Source organism: Euprymna scolopes, chromosome 1, assembly GCF_053919585.1.
Source record: "Euprymna scolopes isolate OS-2025 chromosome 1, ASM5391958v1, whole genome shotgun sequence".
NCBI classification, from domain to species: Eukaryota; Metazoa; Mollusca; class Cephalopoda; order Sepiida; family Sepiolidae; genus Euprymna; species Euprymna scolopes.
Genome location: NC_136482.1, coordinates 73041419 through 73062022, shown reverse-complemented (window position 1 = coordinate 73062022; position 20604 = coordinate 73041419). Strand labels below are relative to the sequence as shown.

The 20604-nt window shown below is 40.5% G+C and overlaps 1 protein-coding gene across 5 annotated transcripts in view; it reads right to left on the bottom strand.

Annotated features, from left to right (window-relative positions):
• The window catches only part of LOC145241418 (vacuole membrane protein 1-like), a 258682-nt gene extending 238543 nt beyond the window's left edge, over positions 1-20139 (bottom strand). For 4 of the 5 annotated variants that reach the window (XM_080104569.1, XM_080104397.1, XM_080104818.1 and 1 more), the window contains exon 1: positions 19681-20139. The gene's annotated coding sequence lies outside the window, so the exon portion shown is untranslated. The remainder of the gene's footprint in view (positions 1-19680) is intronic. The other variant, XM_080104805.1, reaches the window with a different exon arrangement.
• Between the last annotated feature and the right edge of the window lie 465 nt (positions 20140-20604).

Below are 20604 nucleotides of genomic sequence, written 5' to 3'. Positions count from 1 at the left end.
TACAATTTAATAAAAGCATATATCGTAAAACTTTAATTAAACTTGAAAATACTATTTAAAAAATAGTGTGGATCAGTAAGTGCATTAGTACCAGTAATTCTATAAACTACCATTTGCTTTTGGTTGGATCATACAAGTTTTTTTTTTTTTAATTACATTTTCACCCCAAACAAGGCACGTTGCCACTTTGATGTAGGGGGCTACTATCAGGGACCTAAGTTGCAGGGGTACTATGTGAGGAGTTTAGCAGCAAGATGTTTGTTCACATTATACTTGAACTTCTGCATGTCAGTATAGTTGGGGAAGCAGGAAACCGAAAGAGAATTTCAAAATCCTGCAGTTCTAGGGAAGAAACTATTAGAGTAGAAGGCTTTCTTACATCTAGGGATCTTAACTGTGTAGGGGTGGGACTTTGTTGCTTGTCGGGTTTGTTGGGGGTATTTTCGTCGAGGGGGTACAAGGGCTTGTAGTTCGTCAGAGCATCCACCATTAAAGTACTTGAAAACAGGCAGAGGGATGCAACATTTCGTCGGTGGAACAAGGGCTGAAGTTTAGATGACAGTTCGGGACCTATTAGGTTGGCGACTCTTTTGGACCCTGTCCAGAAACAAAAGACTAGTAGCAGATGCACCAGCCCAAATGTGACAGCAGTACTCCATGGCGAATGGTGGCTTTGTAGAGGTACGGGATACTTTCAGGCATAAGTAACTTTCTAGCACGATAGAGAGAACCCACTTTTTTTTGCAGCAGACTTAGTAATAATCTCAATGTATCTATTCCAACTCATGTTTCCTGTGATCGTTAAGCCAAGGAGATTGAACAAAGTGTTTTCAGGTAAAGTATCTCTAGCCATAGCTATTGGTGGTTGGTAAGGTTTCATGCAATTATTAAAACAAACAAGCTTTGTCTTGGCAGCGTTGAACGTTACTATCCATTTTTAGCTCCATTCCACCACAGACTGAAGGTCTCCCTCTAGTGTTTTGGCCATTACCTTAGGTATGTGCTCATTAGTTTTCCCCACGTGCCTGCTATAGAGCGTGGTGTCGTCGGCAAATGTACCCATCTCAGTTTGTTTGTTTGTTTAACCAGCATATAAACCTTCTTTGGGTTATTTAATGCTGTATACAAGATTTAAATTTTTTATGCTTTCAGAATCGATTTTCGCTGGGTATACCCAGCAAAAATCAGCCAATGTTTTGGTATAGTTTGTTATTTGATGGTTTTTATATTTTATGATAAAGATTTGCTTGTTTTTAGAAATTTAGAATGGTTTTAGGATTTTCTTTATCAAAGAGTTCTTTTAAGCTTGTCACCATGTAGTAGTGTTGACGAATTTGTATGAGATCATAGCAGTCAAGTAAAAAGTGTTTCACTGTATAAGGTTCGTGACATGGTATACATTTGGGAGGTTCTTAACTTTTTAGTATGTGGGAGCGAGTTATGTATGTGTGTCCTATTCGGATACATGATAAGACTACTTCTTTACGTGATTTTCTGGTATCTAGAAGGGTTTTTTTTTTTAAGTATAAGGGTAATTTCAGCTTTATCATTTCCGCAGAAACCATAGTGACTGGGAATCCAACAAAAGAAAGTTTTGCGTTGCATGATAGAATGGATCTTTTGTAACAGTTTGATGAGTAGGGGATTGTTTAATTTTTTATTGCTTCTAATACTGATAATGAGTCTACAAATATTATAAATTTTTTACCGTTTTGGTTGATGATAATATCTAGAGCCAGGTTTATGGCTGTAATTTCTGCACCCTAGATTGAGGAGTTATTTGGTAACCTTTTCTGCTGAATAGTGTTTTCTGAAATAGCGGCACATCCCACTTTGTTTTGATCTTTGGAACCATGTGTGTAAATGTGTGTCCAATTTGGGTAAGTATCCAGAATGTTGTTTAGTTTTTCTCTTATAGTCTGCAAGGTGAGTATTGGATTTAGAATGTATTGTCAGGTCTAGTATGACTTTAGGTTGATTTAACAGCCAGGATGGGAGACCTGGGAGATTTTCCTCGTGGATACTGGTTTGGTCTATTGAGTTGTCTGTAAGTGGTTTTATTGTTTCTTCCATGTAGAGACCAAAGGGTTTAATTGCATTTTCTTTTTTTTGAATAGATGTGTGTAGTTGGGATTGAAAGTGGATTGATAGGCAGAATTTTTGGGGTTTGATTTTAGTTTTAGATAATACTAGCATTTCAGCTCAGCATTGCCCGGGTGTTTGGAGGTGTTGAGCAAAAGAAAAAAATAAAAGTGGTCAATTTTTTTAACTTCGACCCCTATTATAACCCCTTAACATTTGTTTTGGGCTCAAATCGAGTTATTAAATTAGATCCATGTCCAAGGAACCTATATCTAAAATTTCAAGTGTTTAGACTCAAAATTGTCAGAGGAGTTTGGTAGAGTTCTCAAAGGTCAAATCGTTGAACTTTGACCCCTTAACAGCCAAATTTCTGGCCAAAAACCGATCACATAGATTTTTCCAAATCTCAGTACCATGTATATCAAATTTCGAGTCTGTAGACTGAAAATTAACAGAGTTATTGCGAAGGAAAATGTACACAGACACACTGACAGCCAGACAGACATGTTCACTTTTATAGATATACTAGCGGGGGGTACCCGGTGTTGCCCAGGTGCTTGTAGGTGTATGCATTTGGGGGGTAAAGAAGGACCAAAAGGAAACTTAACCCTGTTTAAATATAAAAAAAAACAATAAAACATAGCGATTTTAAAAATGAAAAAAAAAAAAATAAAGGGGGAGGGGGGTGACAGGTCTGCTCGAACCCGGAGCCTTGAACGGCTGAACCTGAACACCTGAGCTACAGCGACAGTCAATGTAAGAGCGATTAAAAAATGAATGTCAAACATCGCAGTTTTTAATGGGGTCAAATTGTTTTACTGCGGGATAGTTAATGGTGACGTTTACATCCAGTTCAAATTCAGTTTTGCTTTTCTTATACAAAAAAGGCAAATCTACACACGCCGATCCGAAAATGTCGAATATTTAACGTTTCAAAGTCGGGCAAATCAAATAGAGAGGACACTAACTTGTTAAGTCGTAGATATTATCATTAAGACGTGATATAAAAAGTTTTAAAAATGAGCGACGGCCTCGAGAGCCGACGAAAAAAAGCCTTTCTCAGACATACACAAAAAGCGAACATACATACATACATTTTCGCTTTTATATATATATAGATAGATTGTAAGCCTAATTTTTCATGTCTCAATTTTAGTGGGGGTTCATAGGCATATAAGCTTTCTATCGGAGAGGTTTTGAATTCGCCCAGGGCAAGTTTTAATCCTGTGTGATGGATAGAATCTAGAGCTTTAAGGTAACTTTTTCTGGTTAAACCATATATGAAGCTTCCATAATCTAGTTTGGTTCTTATCATGGGTCTATATAATTTTAAGAGTGATGAGCAGTCTGATCCCCACTCAGTATTTGCTATAACCGTTAATAGTTGTAGAGTTTTGAAACATTTTTGTTTTAAATATTTTAAGTGAGGGATGAAGGAGAGTTTTTTATCAAAAATAAGTCCCAGAAATTTATGTTGGTCAGCTATTTTGATTTTTGTTCCTTTTAAGTTGAGAGTAGGGTCATTGTGCATTTTTCTATGATTACAGAAATGGACTCATTTAGTTTTGGTTGTTGAAAATTTAAAGCCATTTTCTCTCGTCCATTGTGTTAGTTTGTTTATGCACATTTGTAGTTGGCGTTCTGAAGTATGAATATTTTTTGATCTATGGCAGATTACAAGGTCATGCACATATAAGGAGCCATTTATCTCCGTGTTTAGACAACCAATATATATATATATATAAAAGTGAACATGTGTGTGTGTGCGTGTGTGTGTGTACATTTTCCAACACAATAACTCTGTTAATTTTCAGTCTACAGACTCGAAATTTGATGTACAGGGTACTGAGATTTGGGAAAATCTTTATGATCGGTTGTCAGCCAGAAATTTGGCTGTTAAGGGGTCAAAGTTCAACGATTTGACTTTTGAGAACTCTAGCAAACTCCTCCGCCAATTTTGGGTCTAAACACTTGAAATTTTAGATATAGGTTCCTTGGACATGGATGATTTGAGCCCAAAACAATAAATGTTAAAAGGTCATAATAGGGGTCAAAGTTTAAAAAAATTGACCGCTTTTTTTTTTGCTCAACATACACCTCCAAACACCCGGGCAACGCCGGGCTGCAATGCTAGTATATCTATAAAAGTGTGCGTGTGTGTGTATGTGTACATCTACCTACGCAATAACTGTCAATTTTCAGTCTACAGACTCGAAATTTGATGTACAGGGTACTGAGATTTGGGAAAATCTTTATGATCGGTTGTCAGCCAGAAATTTGGCTGTTAAGGGGTCAAAGTTCAACGATTTGACCTTTAAGAACTCTACCAAACTCCTCCAACAATTTTGAGTCTAAACACTTGAAATTTTAGATATAGGTTCCTTTGACATGGATGTAACTTAACTTGATTTGAGCCCAAAACAATAAATGTTCAGGGGGTCATAATAGGAGTCAAAGTTTTAAAAAATTGACTTCTGCGGTCTCTATCAAAGTACTCAGACAATTTCAAGTCTAAACATTTGAAATTTGACATAAAGGGTATTCAAAGATAGGGCAAGCTTTTTAATCAGTTTGGATTGAAAATTTTTAGTTACCAATATATAAATGTATGTATGTATGTTTGCAAGTCTGCCTAAAACTTTCGTCAGAGGCGACGGATTTTTACCAGATCAGTATCGTTTTGAAGCTCAACCTTTCAGACGACAAATATCGAAAAATTGGCTAAAAACATTAATATCTTCACCTTCAAATGGGCACTTTTCTATAGGTACGGAGGGGGGGGGGTCGATTTTTCCGGCAATATTTTTGAAAGTCATCCTCTCCTTTAGATTGTCTAGCCTTAATTAAAACCTATGTCACTTCCAGTTTGGCATTAGTCGTAACAGCAAAGACGCAGTTTTTTTTTTTTTTCACATTCTTTTCCTCCTTCGAGATACAGGTTCAAGACTGCCTTCCTACTACCACTTTTTTTTTTTTTTTTTTTTTGCTCAACATACACATCCAAACACGTTTACAATATTATTAATTTTTATATTAAATAGCGTAACTGATAAAATACATCCTTGTGGGACTCCTTCATGTATTTTTTTTTCTGATAGGGTGGATCCAATTCTTACTTTAAAACTTCTATCAGATAATAATTTGAAGACTTGAAGTGCTTTGGTTTGAAAAATATGGCTATTTTAGTAGAACTACCTTGAAATCTGTGATTATCCAAAGTGTTTTTTTCGTCTGTGTGTATTACTAATTACAACAAAAAAAAAACGAATTCTAAAAAATAATTATTTTTAAAAAGCTTTAAATGATATTAAATTCAAATATTACGCGATATGAAGTTGAAAACGTTTTTTTTATATAACAGGTTTCCAATATTAAAAAAATATATTCATATAATATAATATATGACTCTTGAGATAATAAAAATTGTCTCACATAGTTTTTAATGCGGTTTACAAAAACATAAGCACCAAACATTTTTATGTTTTTCGTTCTTTTTTTTGCGGGAGGGGGATTCAATTATAGAACTTATGTGGCTTAATAGCTTTAGTTTGTGAAAAAAAAATGAGTTGGATGAATGTTACTTACATTTGGCAGGCTCAGCGACGGAGGATATTGTGACCAACTTGAGTGTCTATCTACTTCTGATATTTATAGTCAGGACTGAGTAGGAGGGGTGGGAAGTGATTACAACCTATATATTCAGGGTTGGTCTCTCTCTATCTGTTCTCAGTCTGTACTGTGTTATCACAGAGACCAGACTGTTAGTCTTCTAGTCCAGAATTTTAGATAGTTCTGTTACCAGACCCCGTTGGGCAGGTCGCTTAAGGAGGATTTGTTTTTTGCAACCCCGATTGCTGCCTGCACCTTTAAGCATCGCCCTTAAACCTTTTTTTTTATCAAATGGCAAAAAAGAATTTTTAAGAATTATCCTTTTTCGCTGACCTGTGACATAATTGATCAACTCATTATTCAGCATGGAAGTTTCCAGGGAACGGATCCTTCAACAGATAAAGGTTGAGGAACGGTTGAAGCTGTGTCATGGAGATAGAGTGATCCCGCATGTTTATGCCATCTTCCGCAAGGATATTTTGGAGTATATTCATGAAATGGAAGTATGCATCACTAAGCTGGAACTAGCTCAAATTCCAGAGATGGATGCACTGGAAACAGAAGTTAGTTGGGCATCACAACTCATGGAATATCATATAGAGTTGGTTGAATTGGATGATTCCTTGGCTGCACCTACTGCCAGTTCTTTCATGGATACAACACATTCGGCATCAGGAAGAAGTTCAGCTTCCTTTGTAGTTAAACCTCAAGATACAGATCACCGAACCCACATTTGGTGGTTCTGAGATGGCTATCAATTGCATGAGTTTCCAAATTTTTTGTCAAGATTTGAAAACTGTGTGGTTGGTATGGCTAACGACGCGGAACGTTTAAATTTCTTAAAATGCTCCCTTACAGACAGAGCCTTGAGGCTAATCAATCATCTGAGCTGCACAGATGCAAATTATCAATGTGCCCTTGCTTTACTGAAAAAGGAATATTTAAATATCGATGAGATCATTGATCAAATATTCGAAGACATACTTGATTATACACCAACGAAGGAGATCTCATACTCGGATTTTGGCAAGTTTATTTCCAGGACTGCTTCCCTCTTGGAGGAGCTAGGAAACGCTTATTCCTGTGACTTTTCTGTGAATACTTCAGGTGGAGCTCGTTTAATGGCCAAAATTCTGTTTTTTTAAGTTTCCTAAGGAGCTAAAGGGGAAAATGATTGGGCTGACGGGGAGCTGCATACCATCCTTGTCTTCCATATTGGAGCTCACCGGGGAGGCAATTAAACGACTACAGGTCAAGGTCTGCATCTCTGCCAGTACTTCATTTGATAGTGGAAGGAGTTTTTCTCAGAGCGTGGCACAGAGACCCAAGACTACCTCATCATTCCATATAGACACTAGCCCCCAGACGTGGCCTGGATATTCTCAAAGCTTGCCCCCCATTTTGTTTGTGACCTTCAGCAGGGGAAGGAAGTCTATTGCAATCAATTGCCTCCTGGACACAGGCAGTGGGAGGTCATATCTGTCTGCTGATGTACTGCATGGCTTGGGCGCAATAGAGACAATTGGACTGGATTGCCAGATTAGGTTATCCACCCTGCTTGGTGAATGTGATAGAAGTTTCAAAGAAGTTGCTCTGGAAATTAATTTGGGTTGTAGAAATCCAGTGACATCTCATGTTTTGGTAGCTGAGATGATCAATTTGTCCGACTAACAAATTTGGAACTCTTGTTAGATGCCTTCCGGGATGTTAAATGTTCCCTGGCCGGGGAATTTGAAACTGGCTTGGACTTCATACCAATCAAAGGTATTATCGGTTTGGACCTCCAACATCAATTGGGGCCCTTTCAACTTGTTCCTTGTCTGAAGGGATGGGCCTTCTCCACACCAGACGGTGTTGTTCCATTTGGAACTGTGGAATCCTTCTTCTCTGAGGATCAAACTTCCTATGAGGTAACACACCTCTCGTTTAACTCGGTAATGATGTAGACTCCACAAGTGCATTCCTCTCACCTGTGTTTTGTTCTTGAGAGCCAACCCATATACCTAGACCCATTGGCTGAGTTCTTCCCTGATAGTGAAGTACAGAGGGGGTTGGAACAGATGTTCAACCTGGAATCTTTGGGAATACGTGATGAAAATACCTTCTCTGACTATGATTAAGAGCAGATAAGGCGCTTTCAAAATGCCATAGAGTTCAAAGATGGCACATACTAAGTGGAGCTTCCCTGGCATGTTGACAAGTTAGCCAGAGTCCCGTCTAATCATGCTGTCTCTTTACGTATCTTGAATCAGGTGACTAAGGACCTGATAAAAAATAATATGTATCAGGACTACTTGGAAGTGTTCCGGCAACAGGAGCAGGATGGTATAATTGAAGAGATCTTTGTACCCATCCACGAATTTCAGAATTATGTATGGATATCACATTGGGCAGTTGTTAAGCATGAACCTACAGCTACGACCAAGATCCGTCCTGTTTTCAATTGTAGCTTGAAGACTGGTAACGGAATGTCCCTTAATGAAGCCGCTTACTCTGGCATCAACCTCACAGAAGACATGCTAAATTTGTTGATGAGCTTCAGAGCTAATAACTACATTCTGTTGGCGGACATTTGAAAGGCATTCTTAATGATACGTCTCAGCCTGGAAGCTGACAAGAACAGGTTCTGTTTCTTCATCAAGGACGGAGATCATCTTCACTGTTTTAGATACTCTAATTTGATTTTTGGGTTCACTGCCAGCCCATTCATATTGGGGTGTATTCTTAAATTTCATGCAGCTCGGTATCCATTGGATGATTGTCGGAAGATGATGGAAACACGATTTTATGTGGACAACATTGTTACAGCTGAAGCAAATCTGCACAAACTTGTTGAACTATATTCCCTTAAACAGAAACGTCTGTAGGAAGGAAGATTTATTATCCCGTCATGTAACACAAATGTTAACGCCCTCCAGGATAGGATGAAAAGTGATGGTATGCTAAGTGTACACGACAAGGAATGGAAGAGGGTATTGGGGTATCAATACAATCCCCTTTCAGAAAAAGTGCATGTGGCACCTATTCAGTGTGATCCTGGTGCCTCAACGAAGAGAAGGCTCTTTTCTGAAGCTTCTAAACTATTCACCCCACTGTCTCTCTGCCTCCTGGTTACAGTCCGAAGTCGTGTGCTTATTAGGACTGTGGAAGAATCATTTTGGTTGGGATGATCCTCTTCCTCCTGAGATTTTGAGTGGTTGGAAAGAACTTTCTAAAGACCTGCCAGGGTTAAGTGATCTTCATTTAGATAGACAGGCCCCTTGTTGCAGGACAACCTGGTGACCTGTACATCTTTTGTGATGCATCTAAGGTAGCTTATGGATTTGCAGCATATGTGGTGCAAGACTGCCGATCTTGCTTGCTATTCGCTAAGGTAAATGTTGCCCCAATGAAGGAAAAAAACTCTGCCTGTGTTAGAGCTAATGGCAGTTTATCTTGCACTAAATGCCTGCCAACCATCCTGAATAATTGTGAGAAGTTTATTCCAGCTAGGTTGTGCGTGGCCACTAATGCCCAGGTAGTGTTGTCTTGGCTGTTGTCGCAATCTATGGCCAGCAAAAACATTTTTGCTAAAAACAGATTGAAGGACATTTTACTGATGAATCGCGAGTTGGGATCACGATATGGACTAAAGCCTATTTTTAAATATGTGGTCACGATGCATAATCAAGCTGATATGATAACGAGAGGATTAACAATGAGAAGGTTCCTGTCCAATTTTGAATTTTGGTGTACTGGTCCCTCTTGGCTAGGTGGCAGACTCCTTCAGTGGCCAGCACAGGAGTTACCATGCTTAAATGTACATTACCGACGGATGGCTTATGCTTCGATGAACTATTCACTGGTCATGGGCTAAGAATGCCCTTCTATCATACCTATCCATAGGTTCTCAACCTTTTCTCGTTTGTTGAGTCACCTCATTGGTCTACAAGTTTTTAGCTATTAAACTGGGACGTCAATGGGACAACAATTCCAAAGCCACAGTTTATTTGCTGAAATTACTCCAGAGACAGGAATTTCCTGCAGAGATTGAGTATCTGACGGAACCTATGAGAAACCAGGAACCCATGCGAGTTCGTGCCTTGGATCTATTTCTGGATTCTGATGGACTAATCCGCTCAAGGGGAAGACTTGATCAATCTTCAAATCTGGCGTATGAGGTAAAAAATCCCATTTTGCTTGGAAAACATCACCCAATTACAAAACTTATTGTTGTAGACTGTCATGTGAAATGTTCACATTTGGGAACCGGAGCAACCTTGGCTGAATTGAGGCAGAGCGGCTACTGGGTTTCACAAAGGCAGACAAGCGGTAAATAAGGTCTTGGCATCTTGTGCAAGATGTAAGCGATACAATTCCAGACCGTTGCTTCCCAATGCCGTGGCTAGTCTACTGGCTCCTCGTGCTGATTTGGAAGTGCCTTATCAGCATACAGGTGTTGACTTCACTGGCCATGTCTGGGTGAAAGAGGGAAACTGACAGAAAAATGTATTTGTTAGTTTTCACTTGCCTGAATGTGAGAGCCGTCCATATAGAGGTAGTTCCGGACATAAGTGTGCTGTCCTTCTTTCAAGCTCTGGCTCGCTTCAAAAATCAATATGGGTTTCCGTGGGCTATCTATAGTGTTACGGATTGGTATGAAGCTGAGTCAGGGTGGATGTCCCCTGGTAAGAATCTTATGACTCTAGATCAGCGCTTCACCCTACGTTGTTCGTAACACAATATAAAAATAAAAATAAAATAATGACAAGTGTCGGCCACGATTGGTGACCTATTTGACACGTTGTCTGAGGTTCTCATTAGCACATTTTGTTCCGAACGATTCAAACTCAAAGCAAGAATGACACAACGTTAGAATCTTAAAACACAAATTTTATTAAACATCCTTAAATTTAATATCACACCGCAATAGGTTGGGGTGAGGTCGGATGATAAAAAAGGAAACATCATAAAAGAAAGAAAAGAAAACAAGGTGACAAAAAAAAAATAATATAAGAGAAAATGTATATACCATTTCCATTATGGTATTACAGTTTGGCCAAGGACAAGGAGTGGAGATATCGGGATGGGGAAATCATAATAGTCATTTAACTTTATCCAACTGGACTTTCATATTTCATAATGTCTCCGCAAAGTTCATCATTCGCGATATTTTTCCTGTTTGGTTTCTTCTTGGATGACAAAACGTTCAGTTCAAAAACTGCTTTCTTTATTCGTCCGTGTCAATTTCACTTTTTCTTTCTCTCCCTTTCCCTTTTCATCAGCTTCGCTGACAGTGGGCTCTCTCGCGCATTGCATTTTCAGAGGGGGGGAGGGGTGTGTGTTTACGCCTCGAACGCTAGTGCGTTTATTTTTTATCATTATTTATTATTTTTTTTTTATTATTGAATTTAAATTCACGCTCACCGCATCAATGTCCCAGACTGAGAGTGAATCAATCCAGCAGTACCTGGTTCGTCTCAGAGCGACAGCACTGAATTGTGACTTCTCTTGCCCCTGCTGCAGCTATGACCTATCCGACGTTTACATAAAAGACCAGCTAATAAGGGGAATAGCAAATGACGCACTCCAGAGGGACCTACTGGCTAAAGCCGGCTGACTGAAATCACTTGAGCAGAATATCTGCCATGCCGAGGCATTTGAGTCCGCACTACGGGACCAGACTACAATGAGCAACACATTGGACATATCTGCCTTCCAGATGTCTACATATCGAAAACAGAAGCGTCGTGTCCCCACTAAAAGGAGCTCAGACTTGCGTTAGCCCCCCCCCTCAAATTGCAATTACAACAACGACATGGGGTCAACACCCCATTGCAGCGGTTGTGGAAACAGTCAACATGGCATCCCCGGGTATGAAACCTCGCCACCTATCTTGCCCAACATTGGGCCAAACATGCAGCAATTGTGGAAGATCAAACCACTTTGCCCGAGTGTGCCGGTCGATCAAGAAGGAACACCGCAGAGCTGCTGTCAAAAGCGCCGAACTTGACGAGGCAGCAATGGACAGCCTGATCACCCACATTACATTTGATCAGGCAACAAACAAGTACTCGTCCACACCAATAGAGCAAGTTACCGAAATAAAGGCAACGGTAACCCCATTTTCACCCAATCCGGACCCAAGGAAGAGAAACAACATCCCTGAAAATAATAGCATCAACATGATGATATTCCCTGACAGCGGTGCCACTATATGTCTGGGTGGCACAATACACTTGAGAGACATGGGCCTCACCATAGACAACCTGATCCTATCGAGGAAAGTTGTTTGAGCAGTCGGGGATTCCACTCTTGAATGTCAGGGTTGATTGCCGATGACGTTCAGTGTGGGGGGACACACAACCAAACAAGCCCTCTACATTTGTGAAAGGATAAAACAGCTTTATTTCAGCAAGGCGGCCTACATTGATGTTGGGATATTACATAAGGAATTCCCAAACCCATCGATGGCTATGCAGTCGTTAGAAGTCGAAAATAAAGTGCAGGATACAGAAAACAGGGTCAAACCCCTACCGACGCGTCCAGACAGCCTCCCTTTCCCTGCCACCGAAGCCAACATCAGCAAATTAAAAGATTGGCTGTTAGAATGTTTTGCAGACACTGCATTCAAGAACGACGGGGTATTTCCCTTCATGACTGGACCTCCAGCACACATTCACCTGAAGAAAGGGGCTATTCCAAAAGCTAGACATAACCCAATCCCGGTGCCTTACCATTTGAAAGAACAGGTCAAGCAAGACCTCTGGAACGACGTGGGGAGGGGCATCATTGCTCCAGTGCCCGTCGGCACACCGACTGACTAGTGCAGTACCATGGTGATCACTGTGAAAAAGAATGGCAAGCCGAGACGAACCATCGACTATCAGTACCTTAACACACAGTGCAAATGGAAAACACATCACACCGAATCACCCTTTAGATTGGCATCGCAGGTACCGCCCAAGAAAAAAAAAACGGTATTGGATGCCGTTGATGGATATCACTCAATCCTGTTGGACAAAGAATCTCAGCCACTGACAACTTTCATCACGGAATGGGGGAGGTTCATGTATCTCCGAACCCTCCAGGGGTATCTAGCGTCTGGAGATGCCTACACACGTAGATTTGACAAAATAATTGAGGATATCCCCCGCAAAATAAAGATCGTCAACGACACTCTACTTTACGACTCGGATATCAAGGATTCATTCCCACACACATTCGATTTCTTGCTACATTGTGCAAAGAATGGAATCGTCTTGAACAAAGACAAGTTTCAATTTTGCCAAGACGTTGTGCAATTTGGCGGCCCCCAAATTACACCCTCCGGGATAACCCCCTCGGAACCAATATTAGACGCAATATCTAACTTCCCAGTACCAAAAAACATCACTGCCACAAGATCCTGGTTTGGGCTTGTCAATCAGGTAGCCTGGGCATACTCGCTAGGACCAGTAATGCTACCATTCCGCGATCTTGTGAAAAAGGACTCACATTTCACGTGGAACCAGGACCTTGAGAATGCATTCAAGCAGTCGAAACAAGCCATTGTCGACCTTGTTCGTAAGGGTGTCGCAACATTTGACAAGAACCGAACCACTTGCCTAGCCCCTGATTGGAGCAAAGAAGGAATGGGCTTCCTGCTCCTTCAGAAACACTGTTCGTGTACCATGGAAAAGGCCTCCGTGTGCTGCCCAGAAGGTTGGCACCTGGTATTCGCTGGTAGCAGATTTTGCACTGACGCAGAGCGCAGGTACGCGCCGATAGAAGGCAAAGCAGCAGCAATCGCATGGGCGTTAGAAAAATGGCGTGTGTTTGTTATGGGTTGCCCTAATCTCATAGTGGTGACGGATCACGAGCCACTGAAGGGCTGTTTGGTGAAAGAGATCTAAGCAAGATCCAGAACCCCCGACTGTTTAGATTGAAGGAAAAAACCCTGAGATACCACTCCAACATACAACATTGTCCTGGGAAATGGCATAGGGGGCCCGACGCTTTCTCCCGTAACCCAACGGCCGTGATGAACGCCCTCCTTGACGTATTTCCCTTCCAGCCTTCTGAATCAGACACTTCAGAATCCGAGAACCTCAATAGCATAGTTGAATCTACTGCTCTCATATCAACATTTGGGTACAATGACAAAAACGTAGCGATCACATCACCAGGCACCATCAAGGCAGCAGGACGTCATGACCCACAGTACCAAAAGTTGATAAGTACGGTACAGCAAGGTTTTCCTGAAACACAAACTCTCACTTCACCCCGACGTCGGTGAGTACTGGGAAGTACGGCACCGCCTCAGCACCCATGATGACCTGGTGCTCTTAGACAGAAGAATAGTCGTTTCAAAGGGTCAACGAGGAAATATACTGCGCTGCCTGCATTCAGCATATCAGGGCATAACTGGAATGAAAGCCCGAGCAAACGAATCCATATATTGGCCTGGAATGAATGCCTCCATCCGCAATACCAGAGAGAACTGCATGACTTGTACAAGGATTGCACCAAGCCAGCCCCGGGAACCAATTACATTGACACAGTCCTCAGAGTTGCCGTTCCAGCAGATTGTCATGGATCTGTTCCACTTTGGTGACCACAGATACCTTGCTTGCGCTGACAGATTAACTGGCTGGCTCATCTTGTACCACCTAAGCCAAGGGCAGGCAACCACCTCTCGGCTCATCTCAATCTGTCGGGAGATATTTCAAGCATATGGTTCCCCAGAAGAACTCAGCAGTGATGGTGGTCCGCCGTTCACATCCCTCCCATTCAAGCAGTTTCCAGAGAAATGGTCTGTAAAGCACAGGTTATCATCTGTGGCCTATCCACAATCCAATGGTCGAGCGGAGCTAGCTGTCAAAACAGCCAAGAGGGTTGTAGATGGCAACACAGACCCACAAGGGTCCTTACATAACGACAAGGCTGCCAGGGCCATCCTACAATACAGAAATACCCCTATACAGGGTATCGGCCTATCCCCAGCACAGCTTCTGCTCCACAGGTGACTTCGAGACTACCTCCCCTCTCACCCAACCCTTTACAAGCCACATCCAGAATGGATCGCCGCGGTTCGAAAGCGCAAGATAACCCTGTCTCGCGCAACACACGGCTCATAGAGATGTATAACCGTACGGCCCATTCTCTCCGCCCACTACAAAGTGGGGACTTGGTCGTACTACAAAGAAATAACCGGCTCTGGGACATCACTGGTCGGGTGATTGAAGCCCTCCCCAATCGGCAGTACTGTATCAAAGTTGATGGCTCTGGTAGAATCACCTTGCGGAATCGGCGGTTCCTCAGAAAATTTGAGACTCCCACATCTCCAAAGCCCATCCCAAGCGCGCTACTAGGGGCCTCACCTCACATACCCCAAGTGACAGAGACAAACAGCCCTGTCATACCAGACCCTCAATTTGACCTTCGGACACAGCAACCCAGCGGGAACATCACTCCAGAAGAAGTACCTGAACCTCCTAGACCAATGCCAGCCAAGTCCCTGTGGGCACTTGCGAGGCTATTCCCACATAATCAACCTGGCCATGAGGAACTCATTCCTCCTCGGAGGCCGTTACCCCCACGTGATGGGGGAGGGGAGATGTAGAATCAAGAATGCACTTACCTTCCCTCTCCACCATTATGGACCATTTAACTAATTTCAACATATTTATTCAGTAGCAATTAGTGGTATGCTAATTACCATTGGACCAGCCTACAATTAGTCAGGGATAGTGGATTGTTCTATTTTGAGGCACCTGATTGGCTAAACATGCCAGGAGGGACAGGTGCCACTCTATAAATGCCAGCTGCTCTGGCATTCAGGGGTTTTTATTGTTCTAGACTTCTGCCAGGAACTACACTGTCAATTATCGCATCCATTCAGCACAACATCTTCATTGGATTAGCTGGCTCACCCTAGCTATATTCTACAGTTTATGCTGCCGCGAAAAGTAGTTCGTGGGTTAAGGGGTTAATACAATGCAAACGGTAAATTTGCCCCCGGTTTAAGTATCAGATTCGTTGTCAACGACCTCGATTACCCCTAAAAAAAACTAATTAGAGTGGTCGGTGTTCTGTTGTAACGTATCTGAATATTTACCGCATAAACGATGGTGGTGAGTTGGCACAAAATAGTGCAAGAGTTCAGGGGTTAATACCTTGCAAACGGTAAATATGCAACGGGTTTGAATATCAGATTCGTTGTCAGCGACCCCTAAAACCTATAAAAAAACAAATTTTATTGGTCGGTGTTCTGTTGTAGTTAAAGTAAACATTTACCTGGAAAACGGTTGATTAAACTGCAGAAGCACCTGTTAAAAACTATACCCACCCCCCTCAAAAGAAAAAAAGAAAACGAAAAACAAAACTGTTTTTGTAAACCGCTCGTGAAAGCTTACTCACAGCATTATTAGCGTCCTAAATTAGATGAAATATATATATATATATATATATATATATATATTTGTTTATTGTTATATAAACATGCTCACATCCCGCTGCTACAAATAGCCATTTGTTTCAATCAAACAACAGATATCATCAGGCAGCGACTTGACTATTCAAAAGTTCAATGAATAACCTAGTCATTATTCATTGAACTTTTGAATAGTCAAGTCGCTGCCTGATGATATCTGTTGTTTGATTGAAACAAATGGCTATTTGTAGCAGCGGGATGTGAGCATGTTTATATAACAATAAACAAGTATTATCAGCTCTTTTTATTGAGCACTATCTAACAACCTCATTGAATTCATTAGTCCATTACTTTTGAATATAAAAAAAAAACCCGAGTATATATATATATATATATATATATATATATATATATAGTTATATCTCATAGGATTAGCAAACCTCTCAATGGAGGCAATGTTTCTAGGGCAATTGCTCTTGACATAAAGGTTTACTTCACAAGATCTCTAGCTATGGTATAGATGGAAATGTCTTCTAAATTATTAAATAATTTCTTTCTGATAGGTTCATAAGAGTAGTAGTTGAGGGGCAAAAATCAGAAGCTCACAGTATTAATGCTGGAGTCCCTCAGGGGTCCATCCTGGGCCCAACTCTATTCCTGATCTACATTAATGATCTTCCAAATCACATCCTTACATCATTTGTAGACATTTATGCTGATGACACTACCATTTATGGTGGCACATCTAAGACAGTAAACGACCAAGTTCTCTCCGATTCTCTCTCCTCTGATCTTGAGCACGTGGTACAATGGGGAAAGGAGTGGCTGGTTACTTTTAATGCGTCTAAAACCAAGCTTCTCTCTTTACATCATTACATCATCAACACTCTGATCCACATCTGGCATCAATTGAAATGAATGGCTCTTGTCTTCAGGAGGCCTCAAGTTTTGACAAGCTTCTGGGCTTGACCGTTACCTCTGATCTTAAATGGAACATGTACATCAAATCTGCTGGAAAAATGGTGGGAACATGTACATCAAGGCCGCTGGAAAAATGGTGGGATCTTTCTATCGATCAAGTAGATATCTCACTGCTGATGCAATTCTCTATCTATATAAGAGCCAGGTACGTCCAAGGATGGAATACTGTTGCCACATCTGGGCAGGAGCTACTAGAAAGGACTTGTCCTGCCTTGATAGAGTTTAAAATAGACTTCGTAGATGTCCTTTTCTCTTCCCTGCAACCTCTATCTCACAGAAGAAATGTTGTGAGTTTGTCTCTGATGTATCGTTATTTTCATGGAAAGTGTTCGACTGAGCTAAACTTTCACAAGAAACACTCATCTATCTGAAAACACTATCAATAATCCCCCCTAATCTTTATCTGTGCCTAAACCTAAACGTAGATTCCATAAACAAAGCTTCTTTCTTAGAACTGCACGCCAGTGGAATTGTTTTCTGTTTTCCTGCTTTCCGGCTGACTTTTTTTTTTTTTTACATGGGCGTCACCACTTATCAAGGCCTAAAGACCACTCAGCGATAAGGGTTATTGCGTGTATAGTAATCAATGAGATAGTGTTGTAGTAATCATTAGTATTGGAGGTTTTGATAGAGTGTCTTACTTAAGGGGACGGTTTGTCAGGAGTTTATTGATGTTGGCTTGAAGACGTTCCACTGGCGTGCAGTTCTAAGAAAGAAGCTTCGCTCATGGAATCTACGTTTTGATTTAGACACAGATAAAGAGTGGGGAAAATTATTGACAGTAGTTTCAGCCAGACGGGTGTTTCTCGTGAAAGATTGGCGAGGGGGGGGACGAGGGATTGGAGCTCAGACGAGCACCTGCCATGGAAATAACGATAAAACAAAGACAGGCTCGCAACGTCTCTTCTGTGGGAGAGAGGTTGCAGGGAAGAGAAAAGGGCATCCCCCCACTAAACCACGAAGTCTATTTTGTACTCTGTCAAGGCAGGATACGCTGTTTTTAGCAGCTCCTGCCCAAATGTGGCAGCAGTACTCCATTCTTGGACGTACTTGGCTTTTATACAGATAGAGAATTGCATCAGTAGTGAGATATCTTCTGGAGCGGTAGAAGGATCCCACCATTTTCCCAGCGTCCCTGGCAACAGATTTGATGTACATGTTCCATTTCAGATCAGGAGTAAAGGTCAAACCCAGGAGCTTGTCAAAACATGGAACCTCTCCAAGACGAGAGCCATCCATTTCAATTGATGCCAGATGGGGATCAGAGCGTTGATGATGTAAAGATAGAAGCTTGGTTTTGGATGCATTAAAAGTAACCAGCCACCTCTTCCCCCATTGTACCACGTGCTCAAGATCTGAGGAGAGAGAATTAGAGAGAACTGTTTTATTTTGTTTTTTTTAATTTTTCTTCCTTTGAAGATTGTAATGCTGGGTATGGGTCAGCCAAACCAGCTGCCAACATTGCCCCGCTTTTTTTACGGCCTTTGATGTGTTGCCATAGATGGTCGTGTTATCAGCATAGATGTCAATGAATGATTTAAGTATGTGTTTTGGGAGATCATTGATGTAGATCAGGAAGAGAGTTGGGCCCAGGATGGACCCCTGGGGGACTCCAGCATTAATACTGTGGGCCTCTGATTTCTGTCCATCAACCACTACTCTTATGAACCTATCTGAGAGAAATGATTTAATGATTGAGAAAACATTTCCAGTAATACCGTAGCTGGAAATCTTGTGAAGTACTAGGCCCTTATGCCATACCTTATCGAAGGCCTTTGATATGTCAAGAACAATTGCCCTCGAAAAGAAACCTTTGTCAAGAGATTTCACTAATCCTATGTGATATAAACGTTAGCACATCTGCTGTAGATCTTGCAGAGCGGAAACCATATTGCATGTCACTAAGACTACAATATGGTTGTCTTCAAGTCTAATGTAAACAAGTTCTTGAGCCGTTCCATATAAGTTTACCGAATTGATTACTATATTGTCCAATTTAACCCTTATCCTCGAGTGGCCTCTTGGCCTTGATAATATGGTGATGCATGCTGTGTAAAAAAAATAAACAACTAAATAATAAAAAAAATAATAATGAACTATGAGTTGTTTCCCTCAGAACAATAACAAATTGTAAAACAGCGCCCATTTTTGGTACGCGTATATTCTTGACGTGTGGGTCAAAAATATGCACTCACTCGCAAAAATTGCAACCAGTAATAACATAAAGAATTACATTGCTTAATAGCCGAGAAAACTACTTGTTTGTGGCAAATTTAAATGCGATATTCGTTCTCAGTATACCTGAAAATGTCATTTTAAAGGTGATAAAGGTAGAAAGCAAGTAAAAATGTACCCCAAATACCCATTTCATTTTTAGTGGAGATGCCTTTAATTTTGTTTCATGTGCTTGCATTTTTTATTATTTCAATAAATATTTAATTCATTGTAAATTTTGTAAATGTATTTAACAAAATTACACTAAAAAAAAAAAAAAAAATACTAAAATTTATGGAAAAAATAAACAAACAATATCCGATACAGTAGACTTCTTTGGTTTCACTTATATAATAAAATTCGGCATTATTTTAATAAAATAATGAACAATAATATCTTACCTGGAATTTCAGTGATTTGACAAAAAAAATATCTTTTAAGATTTTAAAAGTTTCTTCTTTTTTAGTATTTCGTCCAAATTAGTGGAAATAACCACTTCTTGAAGTGTTTTATTTATTTTTATTTGTTTTTGTTTTTTTCACAATAAGGAGTTGGTGTTTTCTATGATGACAATACTTGGAGAATAAGAAGGATCTAACTTGAAATTTACAATTCTTTTTCCTCTTTTCTAAAAAAAATGTAATTTTTCAGAGAGGGGTGTTTTCTCTGTAGCTAAACTAAATACGCCACTATTAAAGCGCAAGCAGGTGTGTCTATCGCAGAGAAGAAAGAAGCAGTATATATTATTAATTGAGGATGAGTGGGTTTTGATTGAAGCAAAAAAAAAAAAAAGAAAGAGAGCGTGCGTGTTTATATAAATCGTGATCGCACGCCGCCATCAAGAAAAACGGGCGGCATGTCGTGCAGAGCTAGGCGGTACATTCATAATTATAATACAAAGGATTAAAACCAGAGCCGCAGTTTCGAACAAAAAAATGTCACATCATTAATAATTTATATAGTATAGTAAATATAAAAAGTTCGAAATGTTCCTTTTTACAATGTCTCCCCACGGGACAGGGTCATTTTTTAATGTGGAGAAAAGGAACAAAAATTAATATTGTCTCAGTCGTGAAGGATTTCTCCTCCACTGACAGAGAACAAGAAATTGAAGTGCAGAACAGATACTACACTTTGATCTTGTTTATATATTTTATTGCTTTTAAAAATTTGAAAATACAATTAAGTAAAAAACAAAAGATTTTTAAACAACAAAATTGGGCACAAGGCCCTACAAGAGATTGGGGAGGGGAAGGGTGTGGAGAAATGCGTGACTTACCTGGATAGACCACGTGCGGGTCGGTCACCGAAAATAAATAAAAAGA